Here is a 20,368-nt window from a genome sequence, read left to right on the forward strand (position 1 = left end):
GTAAACCTCATAAATCACGTCTTGATGTGTTTTTATCACCATTCAGTTGCCAAAAAACGGCTCCAAAATGGATGTTTCTAAATCCTGATGAGAAGTTGATGTCAACAAATGCAAGGGTGTATTCCCATGAGGTAGTCCTATACTTAAGTTATATTTAAGCAAGTAACATCAAACTTGATCCCTGATAAAAATGATACTTGAATACTGATGGGAAATCATACTAAGTTACAAAATAGAGTATTCATAATTTAACAAAATGCACACAACAGTGGAAAACCGTCGTAATTATAAATCAAATAAAACATTTATTAAATATTTTATTTTTTTATACAAAAAGTGTTTATTTGCATAATTTCTATATAAAATTGAACTTCCTAACATACAGTACCTTACACTATCAATTTGGTTTAGTTATACAGAACTACCTTTTTTCCCCTTAAACCCTCTGCGGACTATATGTTGTGGATTTTAGTCCAGGTTTGTTTTTCAATAATAAAGGCCTAAAATATAAATATTACAATATTTTAATTATTTGCTGGGTTTTTCTTTTCTTTCATGTTTACGTTCATGTTTTTGGTGTGTACTAGTGCTACTGAAATAAAATGATGTTCTACAATAAATTATTTGATTTTGAACTACTGTACGTAGTATTGTATTTATTCTTTTAAATTAGTAACAACACTTGGCACACATACCCCTGAAACAATGTGACGAGTACAATCAGTCTATACAGTTTCCAGAGAAATTGTAAATATAAATATGAGCATTAACGTTGCTATAAGCAGGAAGACTCCCTGCTATATGTAGACATACATGGCAGATGAATTATCAAATCTGCTTAAGCTATGATCCACCTCCCAAGCCGGCCCGAAGGAAATCATTTGTACTTATTCATGCACCTGGAGCAACCCTGAATTCCAGAATAATCAACTTATCATTACTATAATATAAATGAATAATGAAGATTTTGTAATATTTGTAATATAAGAAATATAGATTTTATTTTAATAATTGATTGATTTTGAATTTAAAAACACTTTTTCTTCATACTAAGACTTGTAGAAAAAATATCTCAACCTGATAGATTTAAGTTCAAGTTCATGGGTGATTAATAGATTGCCATGTACAAAATGTAAATGAAATTTATCAACAGTGTTAAAGGCCATGTGTGCAATTTTTCAAAAATGTTTTTTATATTGAAATAGATTGCAAAGACAAAGCATATTTGTTATTTCTAAACAATATGGTAACAAATGATAGTATAATATGTCAAAGTCATAATGTTTAACAACATTTATAAAAACAAACAAATGAATAACAGGTGTACAGTGTAAACTGTCTTCCATCGTGTCCCAGGACTTCAAATGGACCTTTGCTTGGTGGTTAAAATGAGTTCAATCCCCGCCTAGTGGAAGGGTTTTATCTCCTAAAAAACTTTTACTCCACTGCCTTTAAAGCCTAAACTCATAGTTTATAAGCACAAAGAATTATAGTTTATCCATCCTGAAATTGGTGAGTTTTTCGCAGTTGGATATGTGAAATTTTTAATTAACCTTTGGACAGCAAAACTCTAATAAACTTAATCTACTCTAATCAAGTTTAAAGATCTTGACTTCATTTCTGCTGGACTGCCTTTAAAAAAAAATTCTAATAACCTATAAATCTACAAAGATTAACCTTGGAAATTATTACAGAAAAAAAGTCTGTATCAGAGAAAAGCCAAACTTTTCATATATACATTAGTGGTTATCAGAGGCAAATAAATGACTGTTAATAACCTTTAACTCCTTAATTATATTACACTCATTTCATTTGAAATATATGGATGAAAAATGCTGGTGAAACACAACCCCATTGGACAATTATATTAAAAGGGAAATGTGTATGGAGAAAGGATGATTAAATCATTTAGATAATGAGAGTACTCCCATCTGCCAGGTGCAACTCTGCTCTTTGTAAGAAAATGAAATACTATTTTTTCCCCCGGATATAAATTATTTGCAAATCTTAAAGACGTGATCATGATAAGGTATACAATGTTTGTAGGTTATGTTATGTATTTGAGACGTGCCATATTGTAAATAAAATGCATGATGGGAGAAGTTCATAGCAGTTCATTTTAACACTCTAACATGGGGTAAAATTGTAAAATAAGGTGCTGAACTAGCCTATTAATGTTATATCTTTTGTAATGTGGACAACAATATCAAATGCTAAACCCATTAAAAATGTTTTTGAGTGCAACATTCACTAGTATCGCATCAGAATTCCTTAATTAAAAATGTTTACAACAAAATAATATGAATGTGCATCATGAGGATGGTTCCAAATAATGCCCGACACTGGTCATAGTCGGCTGTGGTGAGTCGACCTCATTAAACAAATTGGTTAATTACAATTTTTTTTTTATTGAAGCCTTTACCAATCAAATACTCTGATATCATGTCAGTAGAGATAGTTTTTCCTATTGGAACATAGAGCAACTCCTGTGGTTGCCATAACAACCTAGGTAGGGTTTTTAGCACAATGGATTGATAAAGGGAAAGGGCTGAAATTGACCATAAAAGATGCACTGGATGTTAAGTACACAACTGAAGCTTTATCCAGGAAGTCTTGTTCTACATCACAACTATGAGCGGGAAATACCTCGTCATAACCTCTCGACCACTCAACTTGCTTTATCATTGATAACTATTGTAAAACACAAATTGTGTTCATTTTGAACATTATTTTGGTCTTTGGAAGCCATTCTTATTTGTCTTCTTGTTCTGATAAACTTCAGACAGAAATAGCATTGAGGTTTAATTAAAGTCCTTTTTTTATTATTAAACCTTAGACTTGGAAAACCACTATGATGATAAATACAATGCAAATCAATCCTAGATTTTTCAAAATTAATCTTTTCTGTCATGTCAGGCACTGCAAACATCCCCTATGGCTAAACCTTTATACATTTTTTAGATAATTCATACAACGACGTGTGTTTTTCCATATTATTTCATTTAATGTATAATAGATTTCTTTATAAGACTGATTTCTATCGGAAGAAGGTGCAAATTATCATGATTGATCTTTACAGCTAAACAAATTAAAGGCTAGCTCATTTTTTTTTTAAAATTGTAAATATTACAAATATGTTAAGAGTTATAATTACTCAAATTGTTTAGCAAAGAACTGAAATGTATCTTCTATGTAAAATACTATGAATGCCCAATATAATAATTTTCACTGTTGAGCTTTTACACTTTCGACCAATCAGAAGAGTCCAATTATTAAACAAACTTACAAAATAGTATCATACTGTCCAGTGGAAAATTATAAAATGAAAGGCCAACTCACTATTATTTTAAGGTAAATGAAATCCAAAAGACTTATTATGTATTACAGTTGAATCCCCATGAATTCTACACTTCGATAAGGGTTTCCGTTTACACGGGAAGTACCGGTATGGTGTACCCTAAATAGAGGTGTCAGATGAAGGGGATTCTGCTGTAATTTTGTTTCTTTTCAATTTCAATTTTTTTCGTTTCTGTTGTATTTATATGGTGTTGATTTTTTTTGTTTTGTAATACAGTATCACGAACTTGTGTAAAAACAATCAATATTGATTGAACGAGTTGTACTGCACATCAGTCTCGTGTCTAAATAAAGTTTATATATATAATGTCCTATCTTTTGCATTATAATTTTCTAAATTTAGTGGGTTGGGATGGCAAAGATAGGCTGCTGGGCCTTACCTGTGATCCACATCCACCTACGCTGTTAGTACTATATAATATCTGCACATGATGTTGAGCAACAAGTCCTGAAAGAACTACAGTATGACCGTTGTTTTATTTGTAGATAGAAGTATTAATATTAATAGGCCTATACTTATTTTTGTCTATGTATACAATTAATTAATTAATGTTCTGTTGATGCAGCCTGTTATGAAATGTACATTCTACATCATTAAGCGGATTGTATTCACTTGCCCTGGGCCAAGATAGTAATGTGACAAAAAGATGTTGGCAACCTTTAGTAAGCTATCACAACCATTCAAACATCAATTTCAACCAACTTTTTCATTTAGTTAGTAGTTCTATTACCATGAAAAAGTTAATTTTATAAATGGTTCTATTCAATAAATGACAACAAAAGTTAAGCAGTCATTGTAAGAAATCTTTCTTGTTTGTGTATTAAGGTAGATCAAATTGTTAAAAAATTCATACAGTACATGATGGTCATGCAACATTTGTCAAATCATGTCAACCTGTCCTGTAAAATGTCGCTGTAATATTGATTTTTAAATGGTTTATTGAAATTTAATTGATTAATAAGGTTAATTAGTTGCCTTTAGCAAAAGTTGGAACACAATAAAAATCAATTTCTTTCTTCCTGTTATGTTTAAATTATTGACATTGATTCATGAAGTTAAACTGGTAAATAAAAATAATATAAGAGTGAATAGTGATGTCATAGGTCATAAAAATACATGGATAGAATGGACTAAAAGAAAAAAATTAACAAAATTAAATTATAAAAATAATTTTTTGAAAATAGATAATACAGTACCCGGGAAAAAAGTATCCATAGAAGATGTAAGCAAATAATGAAATGACAAATGTGTCTGCAATAAAATAGTTGTCAGGATTATTTCATTTGGTTCATATCCAAGATCATTTACTTTTTATTATAACATTGTATCATTTTAATTTGTATCGCATACTCTACAGTATGTTTTTTGTAAACATTTTGAAAAAGTTTGCCACGCAAGGTTTCTTGACTGCAGATCTGTATTTGAAAATCAACCTAAGTTGGAGCATGGAGGATGGTTGGAGCAATGCTATTTTTAATGGCCTACCTTCCGGCCTAGCCTTCGTCAATGATTTACAATGGATAAATTGAAAAAAAGTTTATTTTAGGACAGTAGGCCTAAGTGTTATGTAAAACAAATAATGAATGCTTGGATACTTGAATGGAGAGAATATTTTAGATGAAAGATTGACTGAAGTCATTCTTTCAGCTCATGAAATATCCCACCATCCAACTCATAAACTTTCAGTATTTGTATATTAGGTTTCATTCATACCATTTAATTGAGACCAAGAGTCAAACATTACGGAGAAGTTGATACATTTCCACACCTCAAAAATCAAGCCACAATTTCATGAAACATATGATATTTGACACGTTATTCAATCAAAAGAGTTGTTTATATTTAAAAATTGTGCCACTGTACTGATGACAGATTGTAGCTTTATCATTTTACTTACATAAGTGACTCTTTTAGCGTTCAGCTCATAACGTCTACCTTGTGTATGATATTAAAATTAAGTCACTTTCAAACTTGACAGTTATCAGGGTTTATTGTGTGTTTATGAAACCTTAGCAAGATGATGAACTTTGTATAAATATTATGACTATTTTTCTTTATAACTTAAAGCCTATGGTAATTTACATATACCATATCATATTCTCATAAGTATGATTAAATTCAACAACCCTCCAAATAAAGACCATTAGTATATTATACTATTATTTTTAAAAGATTAAAATGTTAACACACCTCCATATAATGGAAAATGTCATATGTCAAAAAATATCATTATACTTGTAATGTCACTCCATATAAAATCCATTGGTCTACAATTTAATATTACTTCAATAATACACCTCTAAATTAAGACAATTATGATTTTATACTAAAACATTACAATTTAGACATAAAATCAAGACTTCAAAGAAAAACCAATACAATTTAAAACTCCAAAATTAAGACCATCACAATTGATAGCTGCTTGAGTGTATCAAATATTATAAAATGACCAATAAACAGCTTGCTCTTGCTCTAAATGTTCTTACAAATTTTGAAATTCATTCATTTTGCCAAAATTGGTTTCTCAATTTAAGTTGGGACACTGTGAACAGCTATTAACATGAGTCTTAGTATTTTTTTTTCTATGATTTTTTTTGCGACTCACTCCATTTTTTTAAACCTACCTTTGGTCATTTGTATTCTATCTTTACAAATTTTTGAAATTCAATCACTGATTTGGCTAAAATGTCAACAACTGTTTTTTGCCATATTGGTTTTTCAATCGAGGTTGCGCTATTGTGAACAACTATTATTACAGTCTTTGAGCATTTTTTATATGAATCATTTTTTTGCGACTTACTCCATTTTTTTACCTACAAGTTTACCTTTTAGTCATTTCTATTCTAACCACAGATCTTCTCAAATCCATAGCACAATATATCATCTTCTGCCAGACAACACAGTACTTTCTCAACATTGATTGATGGCAAAACCAGCAGTTCTTTCTAATGTTCTGTTCTCATTTGTTAAACTTAAGTCAAGTATGATATATTTCAATGTATAATAACTCCTTAATGGTCGCAAATAAGTCAAAAGCTGATATCATTTCAAAAGGAATCCACATGGTACAGGGAGTTCAAATTTCGATGGGTGACAATTTATAGAGTACTTAAGAAAGATTATCACTTGAAATATGCATGCAAGATATAACACTTAAATTTCTTTGAAGAAATAGGAGAGAAATTGTAATAAAGAAGATAAACCACTATATATTTGACACCTTGGTGTCTTCAATGTTATTAGATGGATGGTTACAAATTGAACACTACTTTAAAATTAGTCTGTCAAAAAATTATAAGATAAGTCTACAACAAAAGTCACAAAATCTGACAAAATAAAGTATGGACTGGACAAAATCATTTTTTATTATCTAAACAACTGTCATTGAAAATATGGGTGTACAGATTGTATGGTATGCGCAATCAAACACACTTATTATATTGGACTATGGTCATTGGTCAAATTAAGGAAATAAAATCAAACAAGTGTAAGTGGAGCTATGGCATGGTGGTTAACATGCTTTCTGTACCTTCCAATTTAAGGGTAATACTGCCCTGTTTCAAGCAAAATTATAGAATATTTGGTGGATATTGTCTAGGTGATAAGTTGTTCTGGGGATGGTTGTCTGGGTGGTTGCAGGTAGCAAATGTTTAGTTACATCAATGGTCAGATAATTCTCTTTATATACCTGCATTATTTCATTAACCATTTTATAACTCCGATAGAATTTAATATTACAGACACTCACAAACATTCCCAATGGCATTATTTTATATCAGATGTTTGTTAACTGATTTTTTTTTTTTTTGGTGTTTGAATGCAAGCTACACAAATGTAATTCTGATAGACTGCAATTTAACTCCGATAGAACACAATTTAACTCTGATAGAAAAGAACATGTAAACATAGTTGTTATCCCAAAATGACATTTTCAATGATCAAACATTATAAACTATTCATCCCTGAATGAAAACTCCATACGCCACAGTGAATAACCTTTTGAACAATCTAGATTGTTCATCTGACAATGCCTTATTTCGTATTATTAACTTTTTCTAATAAACGATCTTCTCAACTTACAAATTAAAATATAACCATGTACCATATCGGTTGACTCAGAACTAGAAGAGTCTAAAGCAAAGATGTCAAGAAGAAGTGAAAAGTAAATATTAAAGACACCTCCCTACAATTTGTGACGTTTTGTAAAAATAATACATGTATATTACTTTAAAAACATTAAATCAGGTCATTTCTTGTCTTAAATGTACATTTTATGGTAAATTATTTATTTATTTATTTATTTATTTATTTATTAAGGTATAAAAACATCAAATTCCAACCAGCAGCAAGAGCTGAAAAGGTTGGATAACAATCTTAACTGAGAAATAAAATATATCAAAGAAGATCTAAACTAAACATTAAACTTAAAGGATTCGTGCTAAGTGTGGAATAGTAGACCGCCTATATCTTTCAGTGCGACATCTGCAAGAATCCAACTTTGAACTAGTATTGCTCCTTAACGATCTTGAATGCCTATCAGATTTATATGCTGGTAACATATTTCTAAATTTGGTAGATTCTAAAAGACTCTTGCCAAACTTGAGAAGAATCTGTTCTCTACGGGACTTTAAAGAAGGCAAACCTACTTGCTCTAAGGCTAATTCATAGCTAACATAATGTGGGCTCAAAATTATGCGCAAAGCCCGTTTTTGAATTTTTTCTATTAAATTAGATTGCTGAACAGTTAATGATGAATGCCAAACCTGGCAGGCATATTCCAGCACAGGTCTGATATATGATGTAAATACTGTAACCAGGTCACTGACTGGTGCACTAGACCTTTTCAGGATACATAGTGAAAATAGTCTACGTGAGGCTCTTGATGTTATATCATTAACATTTGAACCCCATTTGAGGTCATTTTGGATTATTACACCAAGCAGTTTTAACTTACTAACTATTAGAAGATTAAAGTTATCAATAGTGTAAACTAAATTAAGCTGCCGTTGCTTTAAAAAGTTAAATTCAATTACTTGGCATTTAGCTGGTTTTGGTAGAACATCATTAGATGCACACCACCACTGACACTATTAAGGACACTTTGTAAGTTAGAGGAAGCACCACATTTGGTTACTTCCCCTAGAGTCAGGTCATCCACAAATTTCCAACGCCTACAACTTTCAATGGCAGCATCATTTACTAGAACCAAAAAAAGTATAGGTCCCAGTTTGGTTCCCTGTGGTACTCCACAAGAGATTGATTTGGTGGAAGAAATGTGCGTGCCAAGTTTGGTAGTATGAGTTCTTTCACACAGAAAGCTGCAGACGATGGAAACAATGGATGACCTAACTCCAAGTTTAATTAATTTATCTATAATAATTGTATGATTGACTCTATCAAATGCCTTAGTAAAATCAATTGTACAGAGTTCAACTGATTGTTTGGGCTTGTCAAGACTTTGATAAACATAATTTAACATATCCACAAGATAATGTATAGTGGATGAACCTTTTGTATTACCATACTGCTTAGTGTCTAATTTATTGTCAATATCCTCAATAATCCATTTGGCAATAAATGCCTCAAAAATCTTAGCAAAGACCGGCGTCAATGATATTGGACGAAGATCATCAAAAGAGCGGATCTTGTTTTGTTTTGGAACTGGAACTATAGAAGCAGTTTTCCACTGACGTGGAAAGTGTCCCTCATTGAGACACGTATTAAATAATTTAGTTAGCGGGTTAGCAAGTTCAATAGCAAATTCCTTAATTATTTTAATTGGTAAGTCTGTTGGGTGGCTTGATTTATTACAGTTCACTTTAGTCAAAGCCTTACGAACTTCCCATTCATGTATAACTGGTGGTTCACTTGCTGGGAGGAAGGCTGGTAGCTTGTTGATATTCAAAGCCGGAAGCTGATTACATACAAGTGCAAAATGGCTATTGATGCATTCAACGGTGTTTATAGGGTCAACATCAGAGCCAGGAATACGACTTGATTTCTTCCTCATATTACAGAGCTTCTGGACACTGCGGTGCCATTTTCCAGGTTGGTTCCCTTTCAAGGTAGCAATAGACTTTTCATAGAATGAAGCCTTCGCTCGTTTGACTTCCTGCTGTACCTTACAACGTAAGATTTTCCACTGGATATCCTGTCCATTTCGGTAAGCCACCTGGCGTTTCAAAATTAATTTTCTTAATTTAGTTGTAAACCAGGGCTTGTCATTCAATCTCTTGTTAGTGAAAATTTGAGAAAAATGCTCTTCATAAGCACTGTTGAGCTCCTGATTAAAAATTTCCAAAAAATCTGAAGAGTTTTCATAAGCACTAAGATGATTCCAATCATGCAAAGTCATCCATTGTCCAAATGATCTGATCGAGGAGTCTCTTAGTGGACGAAACAGCAAATGTGCTGGCTTGTGATTAACATCTGCAAGATTGGTTGATGGTTCCAACAAAATACAACAATGGTCACTTCGACCAACTGGTCCATAGGTTCAGTAAAGATATTAGGAATGTTAACAAATATCTTATCGAGGTGCGCATTTTGTCTAGTAGGAAAGTTAACCACCTGTTTCAAAAACAACTTAGACTCTAATTCTGAAGTATTGAGATCATTGAAATCACCACATACCATAATTCCTGCTGAAAAATCACTAGTTCTAATGCTATCAACGGTACTCGTAATGTGACTGAGAAGCTCAGTGGCATTAGCCGAATTGGGAGGGTAATAAATGACGCCAACGAACATAGTTTTAATTGCTACACCAACACTACGGAAGTCAAATTTTTTCCACAAACATTCAAATTCACAATTATCATGGATATCCATAGAGACATCACTTACTTTAATATTAACTTCAATGGGAAATTATGATAAAAAGTGAGAAACAATTTACTACCTAAGTAGCTCGAACATCGTACTCTAGCTATATACCTAGCCTGACGTTGTATAGTTGCTGCATTAATTGTCTTTCTATTTTTGCCAGACTCCGTTGATACAAATTGGGGAAAACCCGGTATTTTTGCTGAAAAGTTAGGAGTCTTCCATTTGTTTTGGCCTCACGATCGATGGAAAAGTGGGTGAATTACAGAAGAAAAACAAAAATATCAATCCGCGCGCGCAATGCATTTTGGGATTTACAGCGGGCCGCTATAATTATTAGAATCAACTTTTTTTTCACATTTTTAACCATTTAGAGATGAAAACATTTATCGCAATAGGACCATATAATATTATTTTAAGATTAAATATAGTTTGTGATCTTAAAATAGATCTAAAAAACGTAGGGAAGGTGTCTTTAACTAAACAGATTACATACTGTATCTACCCATGAGATACAGTACTACATGAGACACTACATTTATAATATAATTAAATGACTTAGGGGAGAGAAATCGAAAAACTCCATTTTCTTGGGAGCAGAAACAGGCCAAATTTATTGAAACCGGTTAAAAGGCAGTGCAAAATAACCGGTTAACACCCATTCAATTCGGTGTTAGAACGCCATTTAACCGGTTATCGCTGGGCAACTTTTAGCTGCAACACTAAATAACGGTTATTTGATTGACAGCTGCTGAACCTGAGTCAACTACACTGCAGTAAGGTTTGAATTCACCGCCAGAACCAATTGCATTTTGGGTAATTGTATTATGAGCACCCCTGATTTGAACGGTTATTTCGGAGCCCAAATTGAGCAGAAACGTTGTCTTGTTTTTTAAATCTTTTTTAAATAAACGGTTAATTTGCGTTATGCAGCAGAAAAAGACCCAATGTAATCCGTGAATGAAACATTTACTAAACCATTTTCACACTCTATAAATATGTTACAACTTATTAATTACAAGATTGTAAACATTTTAATCTTATGAGGTATTTTAGTGTTTTTACATAAAACTGAACCTTGTAAAATCAAGTTTATGGTTTTACGCAGCCACTCTTTAGAACACTTGTATAAATAATCTAATTTTTGTCTTGTAATTATTTATTTCAATAATTACAAGATTACATCAATCTCCCAAATCTCTCAAAAAAACATCAGATCAAGAGTTTTGTCTCTCAATTTTTTCGTTTAATAATGGTAGAACAAATGCAGACTCAATAAAATGCATTGTAATGTAAATAAAAAATTCTGATACAAATTTCAATCTGTAAATTAATAACCAGTAGATTTCACATCACATAACCCCTGTTTGACCTTTTGCATCCTTGCCGATTCTAAACGCTATCTGCACTTTATTGGAAAAATAGATACAGCATACTTCACATCTTAGAAAGATCATTCATCAAGTGATGCTGCTTTAGTTTTTTTTTCTTTCTCATGAACCATGTTTTGGCAAATGTACGCCATTGTCAGTTTTTATTTTGCGCAAATTGAAACAGTCTGCCCTGCAAGTTATTGCTAGTTTATGGGAAATTCATTTTATCTTTACGACTTCTACTGCAAACTAATCAATTCACAAATCTGTTAATATTTTCTTTTCATTTCCGATTATAACTGTTTAAGCAATTTTGTAAGCAATAAATGAAATAAAATATTGTTTTTCCTTCTCATTTTATTATAAAGTCATATTTGAAAATGAACTTTCTACAATACAAATAATGACCAATAATTACATGAATAATCATTCTTAAACATGAATTCAAAGATATTTTAGCATCTTCTTAGTATTGCTTCTGATTTATTTTGCAATATGCTTCCTCCTTGTTGCAAGCTAGGCCTGCGACCTCATCCTTATTTGAGTTACCTTTGGTAAATCTATTTGTTAATCATGTTTTTTTTTTGTGGATTTGAATAAAGTTTACCTGAAATATAAATAAAAGAATTTTCTTTTATAACAGTATGTTGATCCTTTCTAGATACATTTCAAGATCTTATCAAGATTATATATCCTGAGATGAGTAGTAGTTTATTAGTCTTATTTATTTTATTTAATTTATATGTAATTTTTACTTTCTATGGGCCAGAGATTCCGAAATAAAAGATTGAATGAATTACAGAGATATTAACAGTTCATATTTAATTGTTTTTGTATTTTATTGTTTTAAATTATGTACATTTGTTCTATTGTTCCAATTAAAAGTTAGTGATCCTGCATATATTTTTCTATATATTTTATTCTTTTTTTTAGTTTACTTTGTATGTATATGTATGTATGTTAACTGTTCTCTATATCTTTCAAATTAGGGCTTTTTTTCTGTATTTATATATGTTATAATTTTTCTTTACTTTTAAACCTTGTAACTGGACCATTTTAAAAAGCAGTACTACGTTAATGAAAATACAATCCACTCAAAACAAAGAATAAATAAAGTAAATGTATTCACATTATTCTTGATTTTGTCTAATGAAAAATAATAATAATATAAGGAAAACATTTTGGACTAATGGTTTGTTTAGGGTTTCAAAGTCTTTCGTTTTTATGAAGTGCCAAGTAACTACGATTTTACACATGCTCAGATGTAAATTACTGACATTTTCTATCTACAGTAAGTTACAAACATTTTAACAAGTTGAATTATACCCAAATTTTATAGACTGTAGATGTATTGAACTCAAATGACCTGTCAGAGAATGTCCTTATTGACCTTTTACTGATTAATTATTATATAATCACAAAGTATCAAATTAGCTTTGAACTATAGGTAGGATATGCTTGAATGAGAATCACCTTAAATGCCCATTAAACTAATAATGAGTCAAATTCTTTGAAATAAACATACTTAAGTCGACATTATCCAATTCTGTAATACATGGATGTATTGTATATTTACCTGTTGACTTCATCCAATTATCTTTGAATAAACAACTTTAGAACTGAACTCTCTCTCTCTATAGATGTATGGAATGCAGTTCATGTAACAATTATCAATTTTCTTGCGATGTGAATAAGATTACACTTTTTAAAATTTTTAAAATTTATTTAATTCACATTGTGACAAAATTCATACCACAAATGCAACAAAACTGCGACAAAATATGTATAAATGACTAAAAGTTAGTAAATCATTTCATACGGCATTCCATACTTTAAAAAAGTTGTGAGATACCATTTTAATATAGACAGACAGAAAAAAATTATATAAAAAATAATTATACAAAACGAAAATAGGAGATCTACATAAACTTTCATATGAGGTTCCAAGAGGCACCATAAAAAGTTACCAGCGGTAATGGTAAGCGGTAAACAAAAATATAGAATCTATGTATTTCTTATGTTAATTTACACAAAATGCGGAGTGCATAGGCGGTTGAGCGGAAAGCCATTCAGGATATGGATTTTACAAGGAAAAACACTCCTTGCTTACCGTTACTGCTCGTTTGAATTTACCTTGTTGATTGGAGCTTGTTAAAATATAATGTAGAAAATGCTAGGTAATGTCGAAACAATCGTTTATGTATCAATCCACCGCTAATGTAGTAAAACCTCCAGCTAATGTAGAAACACCAACAGTTTATGTGGTAAAAAAAAAATCAACACCAGTGATGTAGAATGGTCAACAGCATGTAGAACGGTCAACAGCTGATGTAGTAACGGAAATTCCCTCACAGCTAATGTAGTTACTATCACCAACAAATGTAGATAATGTTATATTTTACAAACCTATGTCAGAATCATGTGCAAATGCATCTCTTTACTTTCTATCAGTCTATCCACCTCTCGTAAGCGACCGACTTTCAAAAAGGGGAAATCTCGTAAGCGATCAACTCCCTAAAACAGACCGTACATCATAAGCAACCACCCTCGTTAGCGAAAACCTCTCTTACACGAGGTGGTCCTTTAAAAGAGGTGGTTGATTACGAAAGGTGGTGGTCCTTTAAAAGGAGTGGTCGCTAAAATATATAAACGGGTAGAGGTTGTCGCTTACAAGAGGTGATGGTCCTTTACATGAGATTGTATATTACTGTAACTACAAAGGCTGTGGTCACTTACAAGAGTTAGTGGTCGTAAAGATAGGCGGTCGCTGAAGAGATGTGGTCGCTTATGAGAAGCGGTCCCTTATGATAGGATGAGATCACTTACAAGAGGTGGTCGTTAATTGAGGTGGTCGATAATCAGAAGCGGTCCCTTAAGAGAGATGGTGGTTGTTTAAGAGAAGTGGTCCCTTACGACAGGTGGTCGATTATAATATGGTCGAGATAACATGGTCACCTATACATTAGTGGTGGATTGTTCTACATTAACTGTTTCAGTTTCAATTCAGTTTCAATAAACATTTATTTAAGATGGTCATTTCAAGACAATATATAATAAAATAATATTTTAACAATAAACAATTTATATAAGACCATCTTAGGGATCAAAATTAGAAGTAAAACTTGTCTCACAATGATCCCTAAATAATAATAATTTAAACAAAATAAAAACATTAGCTGGCATTTTCTACATTAGCGGTTGTAACAGAGTTACAGTATTCCTCATTGCTACAGAAGTTTTAACAGAGCTACAGTATCCCTCAAGTCAATAGTTCCTTACACTACTCCATCCCGTCAACTTTTTAACACCATTTCTACTCTTACCGTTTCTCAACATGCTGACTATCAAACGGGCTGTCTTGCCTATCGAGCCTCTAAAAATCTCGCCTGAACTAACATCTGCCGTGGGCTTGCTAGAATTACTACCAATGGAAGAATGGCTACCCGGCAACTTTCCAGGGGTGATCTCAGTGTTCCAAGACCTCAGTGTGAACTTTTCAAACATTCTTTTAATTATAAAGGACCTACATATTTTAACTCTTTAGACCTTTTTAATTAGAAATTTTTAAATTTTAAAAGTAAATTAAAGAATTTTATGCTTAATAATGACTCTCTTTAAATTTTTATCTTCCTGACCTTTTTCTTTTTTTGCCTTTCTATTGACGTTTTTATATATATTCTTTTTTTAATTTTAACTTTTGTAATATATTTTTTACTTGTAATGTTTTTATGTCGTATTGTTGAGGGCCCCTCAAAATCAGCTTCTGCTGGCTGGGTCACCCTCTTGAAATATGGTTGAATAAATAATAAATAATAGATAATTGTTTGTTAGGATACTGCTTCAGGTAAGCAGATAAAGTCATCTTGTCATTCTTGGGCATTAAAGCATAAATTGGTACAAATGAAGATCAATTTTGCCTAATTTTTAGGATTCATGTAGAAATTACTGATATGTTCCACACTGATTCAATTGATCTGTATGCCCCAAGGCATCCAATTCAATGCACATAAAATAATGATTATTAATATTTCAATATATTCAAATAACATATTTGTGTATTAATAGCAAGCATGGGCAATTAAACCATGAGTAGTGGACTTGAGTTTTCACTGTGTATGTGATTTCATAGTTTAGAAAGATGCTATTAAAAAGTATTATTATTGAAATTATTGTCATATTGGTTACGAATTACACCAAACAATTATGTACAGAGCATGTCTATCACGCTCAATATTTAAATTTTATGGCTTTAAATACTCAAATATGTGGTTCAACAAATAATAATCACACTGATGATATTTCGAAAAATGAAGAAACATGTTTAGACAGAAATAAAAAAATGTATGGATTTTTGTTTTCATTTGTGTTCAAAAGTTTGATAGCCTAATCATTAATGGTCTCATAATGTCAGTTTAAAATAGCATGCCTCGTGTGGCTTTGCTTAAAGGTTCCGCACCAAGTTATTTAAGAGATTTACTTTCTGTACGAAATTCAGCTCCCAATACATTGTCAAGGGCTAGTGATGTCAAGCTGACAATCATACACACTTTAATGAAAGACATTGATCGCTTTCCGTAGCTGAACCAAGAGTAATATTAAAAATTTGTATGACTAAACACAGTTAAAGTTAATCAAAGACTTTTTACTTCAATCAATGTTATGGCAGGATGTAAAGAGCTGCTGATTTTAATTTTATCATAGATATGTTCGCTATATAAATGTTAATGTTAGACCCCATTTACACTTCATGGACGATTTCTTAGCCGGCCCGAAGTCGGCCCGACGCCGGCTTTCTTTTTAGCCCGCAATGTGTTTACACTTACCCAAAAAGCCGGCCTCGGGCCCCTACTATTGTGTTTACACTCGCGGAAGAGTGCTTGATGATACGATTTCGCTACATTCACGTCATATCCGCTCATGTGCGCCCACCAACAACCGTCTTAAAAAGTTAATATTATTAAACGTTATCGATCTACACTAGGCTAGGCCTATCGAAATTTAAAAAGAATCAAATAACGGTATTTAACATGGATCAAAACAATTGTATTATTGCTAATTACTTCTAATGTTTGCGTCTCGTTTTCTGAAGAATAGCAGTAGATCAATACGCCTTTTTCGCGAAACGGAAGAAATTTTCGATCGATGACAAACAATGCCGTGCAACGAAGCGTAACCAACAGAAATAACATAGCGTTTTTAGCCTATTTTTCAGCAATTTTCAGCAATAAGTTTCGTAAACTTAAAACTATAGTTGACCCAGAACGTTCATTTTATGACCGCGAGTGTTTACACTATACGAAGTGCCGGCCCGAAGCCCGCAATTGCCGGCCCGAAGCCCGCAATTGCCGGCCCGAAGCCCGCAATTGCCGGCCCGAAGCCCGCAATTGCCGGCCCGAAGCCCGCAATTGCCGGCCCGAAGCCTACTCCAGACTACGCTCAAAATTGAGCCGGCTCGAGGCCGGCTCGGTTGTTCCCAGAGTGTTTACACTTTGCACTTTTGGCTGGGAGCCGGCCTCGGGCTCGTTAAAAGCTGAAGTGTAAATGGGGTCTTAATGACTCCACCTCACCAGCAAGAATGTAGAATGCAAATGAAACGGTGATACCAATTTCCTAAATATGGTCACATTGTTATAGGCCTACTTTAAATTTGCAGAAAAAATAGTCTTGAGTATGACCAGTCTTGCATGAACACATTTTTTCATTCAAACAGGAAATCTATAAAAACTCTTGAAGACATAAAAGTTTCCATGGGTAAAACCATAAAATACTGCTAAAATAATGTGAGTGAAAGTGAATTATTTCAGACCCAACAGTACAAATATTTTACAGTTGAACATCTCTCTCAGATATTCATCATGTTCTTCCTATCTAATTTATGAATTTGGTACTGTACCTCCATTATACAAACAAATGTTTACTATATGATTTGGATTTAATTAAAATGTTTTGACACCCAAATGTATACTACAATTACAGCATCATACTATTACTATAAAATTGAGATGTGCTCTGAATTTAGAGGACTCCACAAAATATCGGTCAGAATGTGCGGCAAAATGTTTTAGCCTCTATCGATCAAAACTCTCAAAACTGGAAGCCTCCCCGATAAGTGGACACTTTTTCAGGATGTAAGGCAAGTCTACTTACAATAAATTGTCTTATGCTGTAGAAAAATAACTATAGTGTTTTTCATAGGCCTCTGATATCAAACTGTATCAACCTAATATACTCTGTATTTTAAAAATGACTCAAATCTCCTTTGACATTTTGGCATTTAAGGTGATCAATGTCAGCATTAAATTGAAATAACTAGCCTCCACATCATAATTTAAATTTATGTTATCGTTAATAATTAATAAATAGAATTTACGTATCTTATTTCACTATTTAAATTTCCATATTAAGTGCAATAATTACTGTTCAGTTCCATTATATTATTGGGTTTCAATGGAGAGTACTTGAAATTGTTAATGGCATGATTAAGGAGAAAAAAATAATTTGTTAAAAGTACAACCCGCGCAAATGTGTTTTTCACGTGCATTTACAATAAATCTAGATCCAACGAAAGACACAATTTTTCATCCGCAATTCTACAATACTTAATCACCACTGTTTCTATTTAGATGCTTTCTAAAGTAGCCTTGTTGTTTTCTATTGTGCTTCATACAAAGTTTATTATTATTGTTCAAATTTTAATTAGGATTGTTGTATAAATCATAAATAATAGTATTCAAATAAGTGTTTATCAGTTGAATAGAGAGAGTATGTTGAAAATTGAATGTGCCGTTTTAAAATGAGTCAGACTGTCAAAACAAATGCAAAATAGGGACCAGATCACAGGGATTCAACCCCCTATCATTCTGAAACATGAACTATTGTGTTCTTAAAAAGGCCACATGCAACAGAAGTGTTTACACCGGACCTTAATTCAGTTTAAGGTCTACTGTAAGACGCTTTCCTCTACCACCAGAATTATGGTTGAAATGATGGCTGAATTCAATTACATTATTACAACTAAAAAACAAGTAATTTACAAATATGAACCTTTATTTAAATGCAAAAAATTCAATTTAAAATATGTCTTGTCTTGTCTCTTTGGCTTATAGCCATTACGCCACTGTACTTGCATTGAGAACACTTCCTTCCAAACATATTTTTAACTAATTTTATTATAAAAATAGAATAATTGTTTGGGTAGGAATCAACCTACCGGTACTAACACCAGTATGTTCATATATACTGTAGTACCTCTACTACAGGTTTAACATCACCAAGCTTGTACTTTATGGCTACAATGTAGTTTTGGAATCGAGCCTAATCCTAAGAATGATTAAGAACATAGTTAGATTATCATACTGGCACACTTTTCATCAACCTTGTGCACTAACATACCTATTAATTAAGACAGTGCAATTTAATGTAGGGTAATCGTGGGAAAAGTATTGTTACAATAGAAATATTAATCTACAGTATAAATTATGCCTTAGATATTGGAATTGCTTAATATAATAATGCTATACTGATCCTTGATAAATGGTTAATTTGCAATTTGAAAGATTATAAAGTAAGAACACACAATGAAAAGGATTATTCATCAAAATAGATAAAATAGACAATAATTATATTATGGCTCAAACATAAAGCATGTAAAGATTTGCTGAGAGCATCACCACATGATAAGTAAGATTCTACTACAGAGCGTGGAACTTTGGACAAAATAATAATATCGTGAGGTGGTTTCCCGAATGATCGTAAAATCAAAACGGTACTGGGTATGACCAACTAGCGTTATTGAAAAGGATTATTCATCAAAATAGATAAAATAGACAATAATTACTGTATATTATGGCTCAAACATAAAGCATGTAAAGATTTGCTGAGAGCATCACCACATGATAAGTAAGATTCTACTACAGAGCGTGGAACTTTGGACAAAATAATAATAATAATACTTTAGACTAGTATAGTGTAAATTAAAGTTTATGAGTTGGATGATGAGAATATTTCATGAGTTAAATAGTGCATGTAAATCATTAATCGATTGAAATATTCTCTCCATTCAATGAACACAAAACATTCATCAATTATTATATATTATAACATACCTACACTACCGTTGTAAAATAAACTTTTATTCAATTTATCCATCATAATTCATTGATGAAGAAAAACTTAGAGCCGATTCCCTGCAATCATAAAAATGCTATACAATAGTTAATTTGATACAGTTTGGATACTTCTTTACATCTATCTGAAATTTGTATGTTTCTTATATTTATATTTAATGTTTAAAAAAGATAGACGGACACACAGTTGTTGCATTTCAGTTTCACATCCTAGCTGTCTCAGATGTTCAGCCACAGTATTTGGGTTTTTAATAACATTTTTATTTGAAACTCGAAATAGGCATATTTGTATATAACGATGGTGTAAATAAAATAAATGGATCCTTAATAAACTTCAAAGTTTGGTAAAGTAATAGACTATTTTATGTTATTTATTTTTTCAAAAGTGAAAAGACAAAAACATAAATGTATTTACAAAAAATGTTTAAAAATTAGTAAAACATAAATGTTTAGTAAATGTCACTCTACAGTAAAATAATACTTTTATGTAATGTTTTGAATACCATGTTTATTCTTTTTTTACAATGATTACAGTACACTTGTAATACTTGAGTTTACTAATTTCCAAGGTGGTTTAAACTACAACATTTTAAAGAAAAGAAATTATTAAACTAAAATACAGTACCGTAGTACTAGTAACAAAAACATTTCAGAAAATGAAGGGATTTGTATGATAACCAATATTT

Source organism: Antedon mediterranea, chromosome 5, assembly GCF_964355755.1.
Source record: "Antedon mediterranea chromosome 5, ecAntMedi1.1, whole genome shotgun sequence".
NCBI classification, from domain to species: Eukaryota; Metazoa; Echinodermata; class Crinoidea; order Comatulida; family Antedonidae; genus Antedon; species Antedon mediterranea.